Below are 13114 nucleotides of genomic sequence, written 5' to 3'. Positions count from 1 at the left end.
AAAAGAACTGGGTCCTGCAAGCTGTCCCCTGACCTATACACACAGCGAAGCACACACACACATGCACGCACGCATGCACACATGCGTGCACACACATAAATACAAAATTAGAGATATAAATGATGTGTCAAAAACTTCTAATGAGATTCATAGTAAGTATATGACTGCTTTAATGTCTTTTGTCAATTAAATACATGTGTCCTTTTCTCCTAAAAATAGTTGGCAATCATGCTATTGTATAAACTTTAAAGGGTGTGATTACGTATGAAATAGACTATTTCGCTCTGATCAAAGGAAAAAGTAAAAGTCTCAAGAAACAAATTTAAACTTGCATATGTCTAACATAACCTCATGAAATATAGAGTTAATTTGGACAAAATTGCCAGTAAGCGCTAATAAGTCAAGAAGATTTTCATGGTTTGTAAACATTCAATTCTTTTTTTCAGTTTGCAAAGTGTGCTGGTGAGCAACGTGCAAGAGAGAATAAAATGCACTGCTACACTAACGAGCACAGGTGTGGCGGCCTCACCTGGCATTCCTCCCTGGCTGACCTTGCATCTTCTTACTGTGCACACACCGGGGTACAGGAGGCCTTCGCTTATATCTCACTAATACCTTCATGCAAAAAAAAAAAAAAAAAAGAGGGTTAGCTCATAAAATAAACAATCTAGCTAAGACACGCAGAGCCAAGAAATTCCTGTGAGGATTCAGGATGGTATGGGAGTTATCTCAGCGCTTTCTGGGTAAGAGGCGCGGTTTCTCCCTTAAGAGATGGGGGAGACTGTGGGTGGATGCAGAGAAGGTGTGGAGCGGGATGCTGATTTGGATTGGACTCGGAGTTACCCAGAGACAATAAACTCTAACGGCTCTGATTAGTTGTTGGTCGTGTTCACCATATGGCCTCGCCAACTGAGACAGGTGCACAGTAGTTGTTAGATAGATCGATGAGCTGTTGGTACTGCCATGTAGTAGAGGGCAGGAGACAGTAAAACGGAAGCATAAGGAAGCAAGCAGGCAAGCAATCAGGGAGTTTGTGAGTGAGCTGAACCCCAAATGCCTTTGATCAGATTCTGGTGGCAGGCTTGGAGGGGAGGCAGGGGGTGTAAATGGTATGAGGGACAATCTTAGAAGCAGAGATTCTAGCCGGTGATTTCACTAGCACGAGCGTTTCAGACACAGCCCCTTACAACCAAAGGGGAAGAAATCGCACTGTGTCCTGCGACCCCCATAACTGCCTTCACCGTTGAGGAACCTAAGTGCACAGGTAACAGTGAACTATGGAACGGCTGCGTATGGAGGCTAGAGAAGCCTGGAGAAGGGCAGAAGACAGTTGGAGCCGGGGGGGGGGGGCTTTAACAGTCTCTATCTCGTGTACAGATGTGGATTATTATCCAACCCCCTTTTCTCAACATTCCCTCTTGAGTCATCCACACATATCTTAACACCTCCTCTTTCCAGAGCGCAGAGTTTCTGCAGACTTCAGCGTTTCCGCAGAAGTTGATATCAGCCTTTTAAGGAAACCCAAGCACCTTCAGAACATTGGGAGACACCCTCGTCTTAGCCACGCGGCACACAGACACACACAGGTCATTTTCGAGACCGGAAATGACAGTTTCCCCAGGTTTCGACATGCACTGATTTTTACCAATTAGCTTCCAAAGGCAGCATCTTATCTTGTCAAGAAGAAGGTCACTGTGGCCTGTACAATGTTGGAAGTGTGGATTCCAAAATATTTTCACCTTTTCTCAGAACCAGAGAGATCCAGCTATTTCCCTGCAACACTCAACGTTTTATGGAGTTTTGATGCTTCCCTGGCAGAATACCCTAGCCCTAATTTAGAATTAGGTGTTACAGACATTGGCAGATCTAAGAGAAGTTGCTACTTCTGATTCACACACACGATTGTCATTGATTTCTCATTAGAGGCTGTAAGGAAGACGCATTAGGCCGTCCCTATTAGGAACAGGCACCTTATATTTCATAAACTCATATTAGTATTTGATTAGCAGCTGAGCGCTCTGCCAGGGTATTACCGGTTTCAGCCCAGATCCATCTGGACAACTAGCACTGTATTAGTCAAAATCTAATAATAATTTCAGCGATCTACCCAAATCCAAATGGCTCAAGGAAACAAAGAACACAATTTTCTCCCTATATCTAAAGTGTTCTCGAATTATATCATCATCCTGGCTTTATCCTTAGGCAGGTTCTCTCCAAATGTGGTCCCCAGGAGTTTCGGGTTTGTACCGTGTTTGAACTCCCCTTCCCAGTAAGAAGAGCAAGAACCACTGTCCCCTCCCCATCCATATCAGTCCCTGAAAGCACTCTGTTTCTTCTGGCATCTACACTCCGCAGACTACTCACTAGGTCCAAGGGTTTCAGTGATCTGATTGGTCCCACCCCCTGACACTATGTTGAGAATGCAAGACTACGTGATTGACAGACATCTCCAAAGACAAAAGGTAACTGGCAGATTAAAACAAGCAATACTTCTCTTTCAGATGCATGCCACCACCAGAGACCTGGCGTAAACTTCCACATTGCGGGGTTAAGCAGGGATCTCCTCTTCTCATATTTCTACCTAACTTGGTAGCATGTGAGGTTGGAGAGCGTCTGTGTAAAGCACAAGTCCGCTTCTTCGCTGGACTCCTGCGCTCATCTCTGTCCCCAGTGCATAGCGAAGGAGACACTGCTGATTGACTCTGCTCTCTGTCTTCCATCCCCAGCTCTTGGAGCAGTTCTTGGCTGCCAGGAACTCTCCTGCAATGAACCCTCATAACCCTTCTCATCCTCTTCAACCTGTGCCAAGTTCTGGTCCCATTCTTGGTCGCTGACTCACGAGTGCACATGTGCTAACGGCTCCTCCCCACCCCAACCGATGTGTGACTGGTCAGCGCCAGGAAGTGGATGGCTCCTGAAACAGAAGTGTGAGTACAAAGGGTTTCTTGTAGAGCAACACTGGGAAGCGGAAAGGAGGAAATAAAGTCGGGAGGGTGAAACCTCAGGCTCGCATGGAGTGGGCAAGTCATCTGCTACTCTATTAGAAGCAATTGCATTGAGGGCTCTGACCCGAGGTGAGTGATACAGTGGAAATAGCTCGGCCCTCCCACCGCCATTTCCCTCAACCACTAGCTAGAAACCATGCAGGAAGAAAAATGCACTTCCAGCTGCCATTGTTGGTTCTGAGCTTGGCTGGGGATGTTCAAGTGGAATGTGACCTTGCCTCAAAAATGGAGGTGATCCTGAAGGAACAGCTGCAGGCTGCCGTCTATGGAGATCTTCCAGGCTGGGTAGGGGCCTCCCTTAGAGACAGATCTGTGTTTTCCTGCAAAGTCTGACCCACCTCCGACGACAGAACATTTCTAGAGAACCAATGTCTGACCTCAGAGGAGCATCTTGTTCACAGTAGGAACATGCAGGGAACTTCCAGCTCTCAGGCCATGCAATGGTAAGAAGATAGCATAGCATTAGCCCTCAGGATGAATCTTAAACCTTGAGTCCTTCCAGCTCTGCCAAGTGGATCTTTCCATCCTTTCTGGTACCTTCCAGGTTTAAGCTTGATATCTTCCCCAATGCTGTCAGGGAAACATGGAATATTAGAGCAAACTGGCAGCTGAGTAATGAATGTTGCTGTATGGTACACTTAACCATAATTCCTAAGTATGATATAATAAAAACTATTGTCATTTTATAGTTTAAGAAACTGAGTTGCAGTAAAGATAATGAAGGGACCTAAGAACCATCAATCAGCAAATGGTTCTCTCTATATCCAAGCTCACTTGCCTTCCAATGTCCTCACTCTTCATTTGGTTAGTTTTAATTTAGAAGCAGTATCTCACTATATTTGCCTGACTGGACATGTGACATCACACTAACTGCTCTGCATTGTCTCCACTGACCCATTAAGACAATATGTAAGATATCCTTCAGAAAGTTCTTCATCTAGTGTGTATTTAATAGGGTATACTTGATGCGTTGAATTTCTGTTGTCTATTTTTTCTCTGAATTGAAACATTCCCTCCTGTCATGGGATAAGTAGCTCACGCGACTCTGGAAACTGAGCTGGGGAGATAGATCCAGTGGTAAGGTACTTGTTGTCCAAGCACGCAGACCTGAGTTCTAATCTCCTAGTTCTCACACAGGAATCCAGGCATGGCAGTGTGAAGGTTTACACGCAAAGTGCTACGAAGTAGGAGATGGGTGGATGCCTGAGGTTCACTGGCTAGTCAGCCTACCAAGTCATTGAGCTGCAGGTCCTGGCTAGAGAGCCTCTTGAAAATAAACAGGATGGGTGACTATTGACAGACGACCCCCCAAGGTTGACCTCTGGTCTCTGTGGAGGGAGGGAGAGAGAGAGAGAGAGAGAGAGAGAGGAGGAGGAGGAGGAGGAAAGAAGCTAATTAAACTTAGAAGGCATAGGATGCTCAGAAAATCTACAAGACCCATAAGACCTTTCAAGGTTATGTGAGAAAACCACCATGGGGGGGGACTCTTAAGTGACAGGCTACATCGGGTCCACTAGTGATGCAGTTTAAGACATCATTCCCACGGGTGGCGCCTTTTGGCAATGCAGCTGAGTCACTCATGTTCCTGTAAGGAAGCACAATAAACTCACTGGCTCATCAAGTTAGGCTTGGGTAGCATCAGGCTGTGACGTATCTCCACTGCCCTATCCAGGATGGATAGATTTGGTTGTGTTTCCTCAGGAAATCCATGCAGCATCTGCCTAATTCTTTATGCTTCGTTATCTGGAATGACCCACAGGGTACGGGGAAATGCAAGTTTAAGTCCCTCACGAACTTGGTGCAGGAGTTAGCACAAAAGTGATCCAAAAAGCAAGCTGTTTTGTAAGAAGATTAATATGCACTGGCTAATCTGCTGGATCATTCTCTTTAAATTTTGAAGGCTCTACCTCCGTCTCTTCTTTCTGCCAAGTGGTATTACGGTTTCTATTGATGTTAGCCATGACATTGAACGTTTGTGAATGCCCGGTTGACCTAAACTATCTGATCCTTAATTTGTTATTCACACCATATCCTCTCTGTCTTTGCAAGACGTTAATATACATACAATGAGAGCAAGGTTCAAACCTACTCCCTGAAATGAGCAAGCCAGAATTTCTACAGGGACCATATCAAAGCTTCACTCACACACAGTGGACCTTAGTTACTTTTACTTATGTATACATTTAATAGAGGCTGACAGCTTCTCTACACAAAAGCTCTGTTTGAGGCACCCTGCTTCCCCCCACCCCCACCCCCCCACCCCCCGGCTATCAGGGAGAAAGCCTATGGTGACCAAAACTCTTGACCAGTAAGGACAGCGGTGCCTGATGCCTGAGACAGAAATTCAAAGACGTCAGAGGGATTGAGAATAGGTTCGTTTAGTTGCACTAGTTACTGCTTTATTAGCATCCTGCTCATTGTCTTAGCTGATCTCATGTATTCCGGATGCCAGGGCCCACAGCCTGAGATGCACAGCTTCCTACTATAAAGCAAACACGCCTCAGGAACCGGGGATGTGCTCTGGGATGTGCTCTGAAAGCCAATGTCAGGCTGCGTGATGCATAGATTATCGGTAAGACAAAAAGGCATAGCGTGTTGTTGTGTTCTTTTTTCCCAATGCCCTAGACCTGTATTGATCAAACCGAAGGGTCGATGAATATGTTTTCAGGTCACCTCATATTAAAAGTCACCTCAACAAAGGGGGAGGCTTTTTAGCAAGGCAAGCCTGAGGAGATTGGTATAGGTTGTTGTTGGACAGTTAGGGCAGGTTTTGGGGGTAGATGGCTTGCTTACATGTCAGGTCCTACTGTGCTCTCTGAGCAGTCAGTGTGGGACACAGCTAATCACTGCCACCGCGTTCCTCTTAGTGCCCCTGTGGCTCAGTCGGTTCCCCTCTATCAAGCTCTCTGCTTATATCTATGGCACAGGCCTACACAAAACTTGACTCACTCCTCAGAGAACCTTACGTAGAAATTTACTGCAAAAAAATTATACACAATACAAATACAGCTTAAGGCCCAATGACAGCAAATGCCTTAATAACCATCAGGCAGACTACATTTGTCGGTGACGCCCAAACTCCATCACGGACCCAGTCACAGCTTTCCTGAGCTCTTTAGAAGTCTCTCTCGTGTTTATGATTGATTTCGCACAAGTAATAAAAATTATAATTTAGGCCTGCTAATGTTTAAAAGGACTGTTTTAAGTCTCCTTTGAGCCGTAGGTGCCCTTGACCCTGTTCTTCTCCCTGCAACTGACCTGATGAGTAACTCGGGCGATGTGATGATGCCTTCTGCTGCACATGGACTTGGCAGGATTGGGTCTATCAGTGGTGTGGTCCAGCCTGAATCTCTGCCAGTGAAACTGCCTCGAGATAGTCGGTTGGCTTTTCATAGGTATGTTTACTAAAATGTCGTTTCTCTCACTTGCCCATGACATAGGCAGTTTCCTCCATGGTGCAGCTTGGCCTCTCTGAACGTTACACTCTTTTTTGCTTCTGGATTTCTCTGCCAGCTTATCCCACTGCTCCAAATGTCCTACCTTCCTCGCCTGGAAAACAGCAAAGAGGTCTGCAAGACCCAGTTCAAACGCAAGCTGTCACTTGTCACTTTGGTGCTACCTACACATATTCTCTAAAAGCCTACGCCCCCCCCCCCAAGTGCCCATCATGCTTTCATGCACTTTAGGCCTACACTTCCTACGTTAAGAAGTAATGGCCTAGACTTGTGGGGTCTCCTTGCTACACTCCATCCTCAGTCCATCCCTTTACAGAACACTGGTAACTTTATCTGCACTACCTGGTACAGGGATGTTCTACTGTCCATTCTGTTGCTGTGACAAATCTAAAAGCCACAGAGGGAAGAAAGGGTTTATTTGGTTTATGCTTTCAGGACACAGCCCGTCATCGGGGAAAGCCATGTCAGGAACTCAAGGAGGAAACTGAAGCAAAAACCATAAATAAATTCTGCTTGCTGGCTCACTCACTGGCTCACTCTTAGCTAGCTTCCGTACACAACCCAACTGACCCACATAGGGATAGTGACACCCGCAAGTGGACTGGCCCTTCCTACATCAATTAATAAGACAACACACCACAGACATGCCCACCGGCCAATTGATCTAGGAAATTCCCCAGCTGAGGCTCAGATGGTTCTAGGCTATGCCAAGTTGGTAGTTAAAGCTAACTAAGGCTCTTGGCAATGACTACTATCCTACATTATGGGGAGCACTTAGATTTCTTTGACTCTCATGCGGGGGGAAGCATAGGGCACATCCTTGCTTCGTGGTCTACCTTCATGGCACATTTAGGGTTAATTCCTTTTATGGTACCTTCAGAGTTCACTCTTCTCTTTTGCAGTCTCTTTATTTCAGGATGGAAAAAATGCTTGCCTTGATGCAGCCCCCTCTTCTTTTCTTCAGAAGAATTTGTAGTCAGAGCTGGAGTCAGCCTGGATCTTGGCATTGAAAGGGAGCAGGGGATGCTAACCTAGCCCCGTCTCCTTCGCAGATGGCACTTCAGTGCATTCCTAGTGTGGCATTACTGCATTTCAGTTACACTGTTAACTAACTTGACAAAAGGCATTGTATCAACAATCACAAATTATACCCACGCACAACTACATACCCCAAGCGATGAGGGATGCATCCTCTCCCTCCATTCCAGCAAACTCTCGCTCTCCCTTCAAACCTAGCTTCAAAATCAGCTCAGAAGGGCTCCGCTGATTGTCATGACCCACTTCTCTCCATTCCTCCACTCAAGGTGCCTCTCATTAATTGTGTACCTAGAGATTTTCCTCCATTCATACACTTTTGATGTGTTATTCTGGGCATCTGTTCATTTCTTTCATGTGCATTTTCTCAGGACAAAGGTCTGGTCCTGCAGTTCCTTTGAATCCCTTCCATGATGGCAGTTCACATTTCTGCACAGACAGACCCAATAAATGTCACGGGCTGATAAATGCATGCGAGTGTGAATGTACCTGCACCCTTGTAATTTTTTAATACCAGAAGCTGAAGGAACCAAGGAAGCGAAGGCGTGAGGCTATCTAGCCCAGACACACGCTCTGCGAAGTCCCTGCGTTTCTCTCCCTGCACAGGACCCCTTTTGTTCTTGCTACCCTGCTAAAGTGTGCTGCTGTGCCAACCTCCTGGACGCTTTAAATAAATTCTTACTGAGCAAGTTGTGACTTTTGAAAGAAGGATTTTAGAATCTGATTTAAAGCACTAGATGTGGTTAAGCACACCATTTTGGGCCATTGCTATTGCTATTTGTGATTATTGTAAATGAACAGATCATTGTTTTTTCATCAACCTATAGAATTGCCACTAATTCTTCCAACCAGATTTTTGACACAGTTCTAGTTTCTGTTTGGAAGGTGCCTTGACAACAGTGTGGTAAGTTTCTTTGTCTTCCAGTTTGGTGCTTTTTGTTTTGTTTTGTTTTTTTTAATGGGTTTTCTGAGTGTGTGGATTACAGGATACCAGTTCAGGTACCCTCTCCCTAATTGCTAGGAGTCTTAGCTGGGGTCATCCTTGTTGAATCCTGAGAAATTCTCTACTAACAGGTTTCTCCTTAATCCCATAAAGGCTCCCTCTATCAAGATATCTCTTTCATTGTTCTCCCTCTCTGTCTCTCCCCCCCAACTTGACCATCCTGTTCCCACACATTCTTATTCCTCTTCCCCCACCCCCAGTTTACCCAGGAGATCTTATCTATTTTCCCTTCTTAGGGCTATAACAAAGAGAGTGGGAAGCAACCTTGAACCATTGGCACAAAAGATCACTTCCTAAACATAACACCAGTAGCACAGACACTGAGAGCAACGATAAATAAATGGGACCTCCTGAAACTGAGAAGCTTCTGTAAAGCAAAGAACGCAGTCAATAAGACAAAATGACAGCCTACAGACTGGGAAAAGATCTTCACCAACACCACATCTGACAGAGGGCTGATCTCCAAAATATAGAAAGAACTCAAGAAACTAGACATCAAAACACCAAACAATCCAATTTAAAAATGAGATACAGATCTAAACAGAGAATTCTCAACAGAAGAATCTCAAATGGCCAAAAGATATTTAAGTAATTGCTCAACATCCTTAGTCATCAAGGAAATGCAAATCAAAATTACTCTGAGATATCATCTTACACCTATCAGAATTGCTAAGATAAAAAACACTGCTGATAGCTTATGCTGGAGAAGATGTGGAGTAAGGGGAACACTCCTCCACTGATGGTGGGAGTGCAAACTTGTATAGTTACTTTGAAAATCAGCATGGTGGTTTCTTAAAAAATTGGGAATCAATCTACCTGAATACCCAGTGATACCACTCTTGGGTATATACCCAAAAGATTATCAATCATACCACAAGGACATTCGTTCAACTATGTTCATAACAGTGTTATTCGTAATAGCCAGAACCTGGAAACAAACTAGATGCCCCTCTACCAAAGAATAGATAAAGAAAATGTGGTGCATTTTATACAATAGAGTACTACTCAGAGGCAAAAACAAAAACAAAACAAAACAACAAAAAAAAAACCAATGACATCTTGAAATTTGAGGTAAATGGATGAAACTAGAAAAAAAAATCATCCTGAGTGAGGTAACCCAGACCCAGAAAGGCAAACATGATATGTACTTACTCATAAGTGAACATTAAATGTGGGTTGTAGATAACCAGGCTATATTCCAAGTCCCAGGTAAGCTAGGTAACAAGGAGGACCCTAAGAGGGACGTACCCTGTGATGAGATTTTGTATAAAAGTTAACTTTATATAATTTAACTTTTTATTTATATTTTACATTCTAAAGATTTGGGGTTTTTTGTTTTTATTTTCATTTTTTTTTTGCTTTAGTTTTTGTTTTTCAGATCCTGGATTTATAAGTCTTTGATAATTTAGGAAACATTTTGGTACTTTTCTGAAGATGAAAGCGATTTGTCCAAATTTGTACCAAAGAGATTTGAAAATTCTTCTGAGAGAAAGCAAGCCATAGGCCATAGTTGACTTGAGTCATTTCTTCATCCACCCAAAGATTTCTCCCCACCTCTCTCTCTCTCTCTCTCTCTCTCTCTCTCTCTCTCTCTCTCTCTCTCTGTCTCTCTTAAGTGTGTGTGTGTGTGTGTGTGCAAGAGAAAATGTTCTCATTGTAGTTAGCAAGTTAGGTTAGGGTCATGCACCTCACTACCAGGCTGAAGAAAGATATTATGCATTCTACAAAAGGAATAAGAAGTTACTCAAGGCCTTTGTTCATATTTTTTCAGTGGACAAATTAGGAAGGATTTTGGGCAATGACAAAGCAAAGGCTAAGATGTGGCGTGTTCATGTTTTTCCATACTCTTGACTTGCATCATGAAGTCACTCGTGTTCTTTCTCTTATTTTTTAAATATAGACACTTAGAGCTATAAATTGCCTTTAGAATTACTTTTAATATGTTCCAGGAGGGTTGTGGTATTGTGTTTTCATTATCATGTACTTCTAGAAGTTTCTTTCTCTGTTGATTTCTTCTTTGACTTAAACATCATTCAGTAATGTGCTATTTAATCTCCATGAGTTCATGTGACTACTGGGATTCTTATGCTGTTGATTTTAAGCTTTATTGTACTGTACTTCAGAGAGGACACTTCAGCTGTCCTGTATTTGTTGAGATTTGTTTTGTGTCCTATGGTGTTGTTCATTTTGGAGATGACTCCATGGGCTGCTGAATCAGATATATAATCTTTGGTATTTGGATGGAGTATTCTGCAGATATCTGTTAAGTCTCTTGTTGTATGATGCCCTTGACGTCCAACATTTTCCTGATAATTTTCTGTTCAGATGACCTGTCTACTGGAAGAAGTAGGCTATGGAAATTACCTGCTATTGCTGAGTTGTGGTTCATCTTTATCCTGAACTCCAGTAGGGTACATCTTATGAAACTGGGTGCACCAGAGTTTGGTGCATATATGTTTAAGATAGTAACATCTTATTGCTGAACTCTTCCCTTGATTGGAATTAAGTGTCCTTCTTTATCTCTTACAATGAATTTCTGGTGGAAGTCTATTTCATCAGATATTAAAATAGCGATGGTTACTTGTTTCCTGGTCCCATTTCCTTAGAATATTTTTCCACCCTTTTATTCTAAGTGATGCCTGTCCTTAACGATAAGATGCATTTCTTGTAGACAACAAAAAGATAGATTTTGTTTCCTTTAAATCTTTTTTTATTCATTTATTTATTTTAATGTACATTAGTGTTTTGCTTGCATGTATGTCTGTGTGAGGTCGTCAGATTGCCTGAAGCCTTAGTAACAGTTATGTGCTGCCATGTGAGTACTGGAAAATGAACCCTGGTCCTCTGGAAGAGCAGCCAATGCTCATTATTGCTCAACTATCTCTCCTGCCCCAGGATTTTGTTTCTTAACCTATTCAGTTAATTATTATTATTGTTAATTATTTGGTTAATAATTCAGATTAGGGAGTTGCAGCCATTAGTATTGTTTAAAGTTATTATTGGAAATTGTACATTGATTATTGTCATTTTGGTTTTCTGTTTGTTTGGTTGAATTTTTTGTTGTTTGTGATGTTAGTCCTATTTTGTGTTTCACTAATTATAGCTTCATTTATTCATTTCTGTATTCATTTGTCTATGCATATTTTTTTCATTGGTGTGAAATATTGCTTCTAATATTCACTGTAGGGGAGGTTTAATAGACAGGATTCTTTTAGTCTGTTTTGTTTTTTTACACTTTCAATTATGGCAGATGGTTTTTATTTTTGTTTTAATATATTTTAATAAAAATAAATTTACATTGCTTTCCCCTTTACTTTCTCTACCCATAATCCATTCCAACCCCCATTTAAAGGACAGATTCTTTTTCTTTATTGTCTCCTTATACACCTATGTATGTGTACATGTATGTATGTATGCATGCATGCACAAATATAAACATACTACCTGCTGAGTCTATTTCTGTTGTGTGGGTGTGTTTCACACTGAGTGCTGTGATTGACTAACCCATAAGGGCTTACCCCTGGGAGAGTCTAATGCCCCCTCTCCCGGCAGTCATTAGTATGGCTGACTTTTCTCTGGGTAAAATACTCAACTTGACCTCTATCATGCTTTAGAACTTGTAGTACAAAGCTCTGGGCTCTTCAGGTTTTCAAAGTTTCCATTGAAGGGGCTGGAGAGATGACTCAGTGGTTAAGAGCATTGCCTGCTCTTCCAAAAGTCCTGAGTTCAATTCCCAGCAACCACATGGTAGCTCAAAACCATCTGTAATGATGTTTGGCGCCCTTTTCTGGCCTGCAGACATACACACAGACAGAATATTGGTTTTTTTGTTTTGTTTTGTTTGTTTGTTTGTTTTTTGGTTTTTCGAGACAGGGTTTCTCTGTAGCTTTGGTGCCTGTCCCGGAACTAGCTCTTGTAGACCAGGCTGGCCTCGAACTCCCAGAGATCCACCTGCCTCTGCCTCCTGAGTGCTGGGATTAAAGGCGTGCGCCACCACTGCCCAGCCAGACAGAATATTGTATACTAAATAAATAAGTAAATAAATAAAGATAATGACGTTTTTTAAAAAAATAAATAAAGTTTCCATTGGAAGTCAGCTGTTATTCTGATGGGTTTTGCTTTACATGTGACTTACAGTTTTTCTCTTGCAGCTCTCAGCGCCCTCCGTCTTCTGTACATTTTGTGTTTTAAGTATATACGACATGGAAAGTTTCTTACCTAGTCTTGTCTATTTGATGCTCTGTGTACTTTCTTTATATGTCTTTTCTTAACTTGGTGGGTTTTTTTTTTCTCATGATCCTGGTAGAGATCTCATCTATGTCATTAGCCTAGGATTTGTATCTTTCTATGCCTGTTATGTATAGATTTGGTCTTGGCATGGTATGCCCTAGTCTTTGTGTGAGTTATTTTTTTAATTTGTCAAATTCACTACAGAGTGGTTCAGTTCCTCTACTTTGTCTTTGGGTTCTGATATTCTGTCTTCTGCTTGCTCCATTCTGTCTGTAAAGTTTCCCCTTGGGTTTTCTAATTGACTTGTTGAGGCTTTCCATTCCATGTTCATTTCCTCTTGAGTGTTCCTCGGCCTTTCTATCTCTTTGCTGTATTCAGTTTTCAAA

Source organism: Chionomys nivalis, chromosome 15 (assembly GCF_950005125.1).
Source record: "Chionomys nivalis chromosome 15, mChiNiv1.1, whole genome shotgun sequence".
Taxonomy (NCBI): Eukaryota; Metazoa; Chordata; class Mammalia; order Rodentia; family Cricetidae; genus Chionomys; species Chionomys nivalis.
This window is presented reverse-complemented; position numbering follows the sequence as displayed.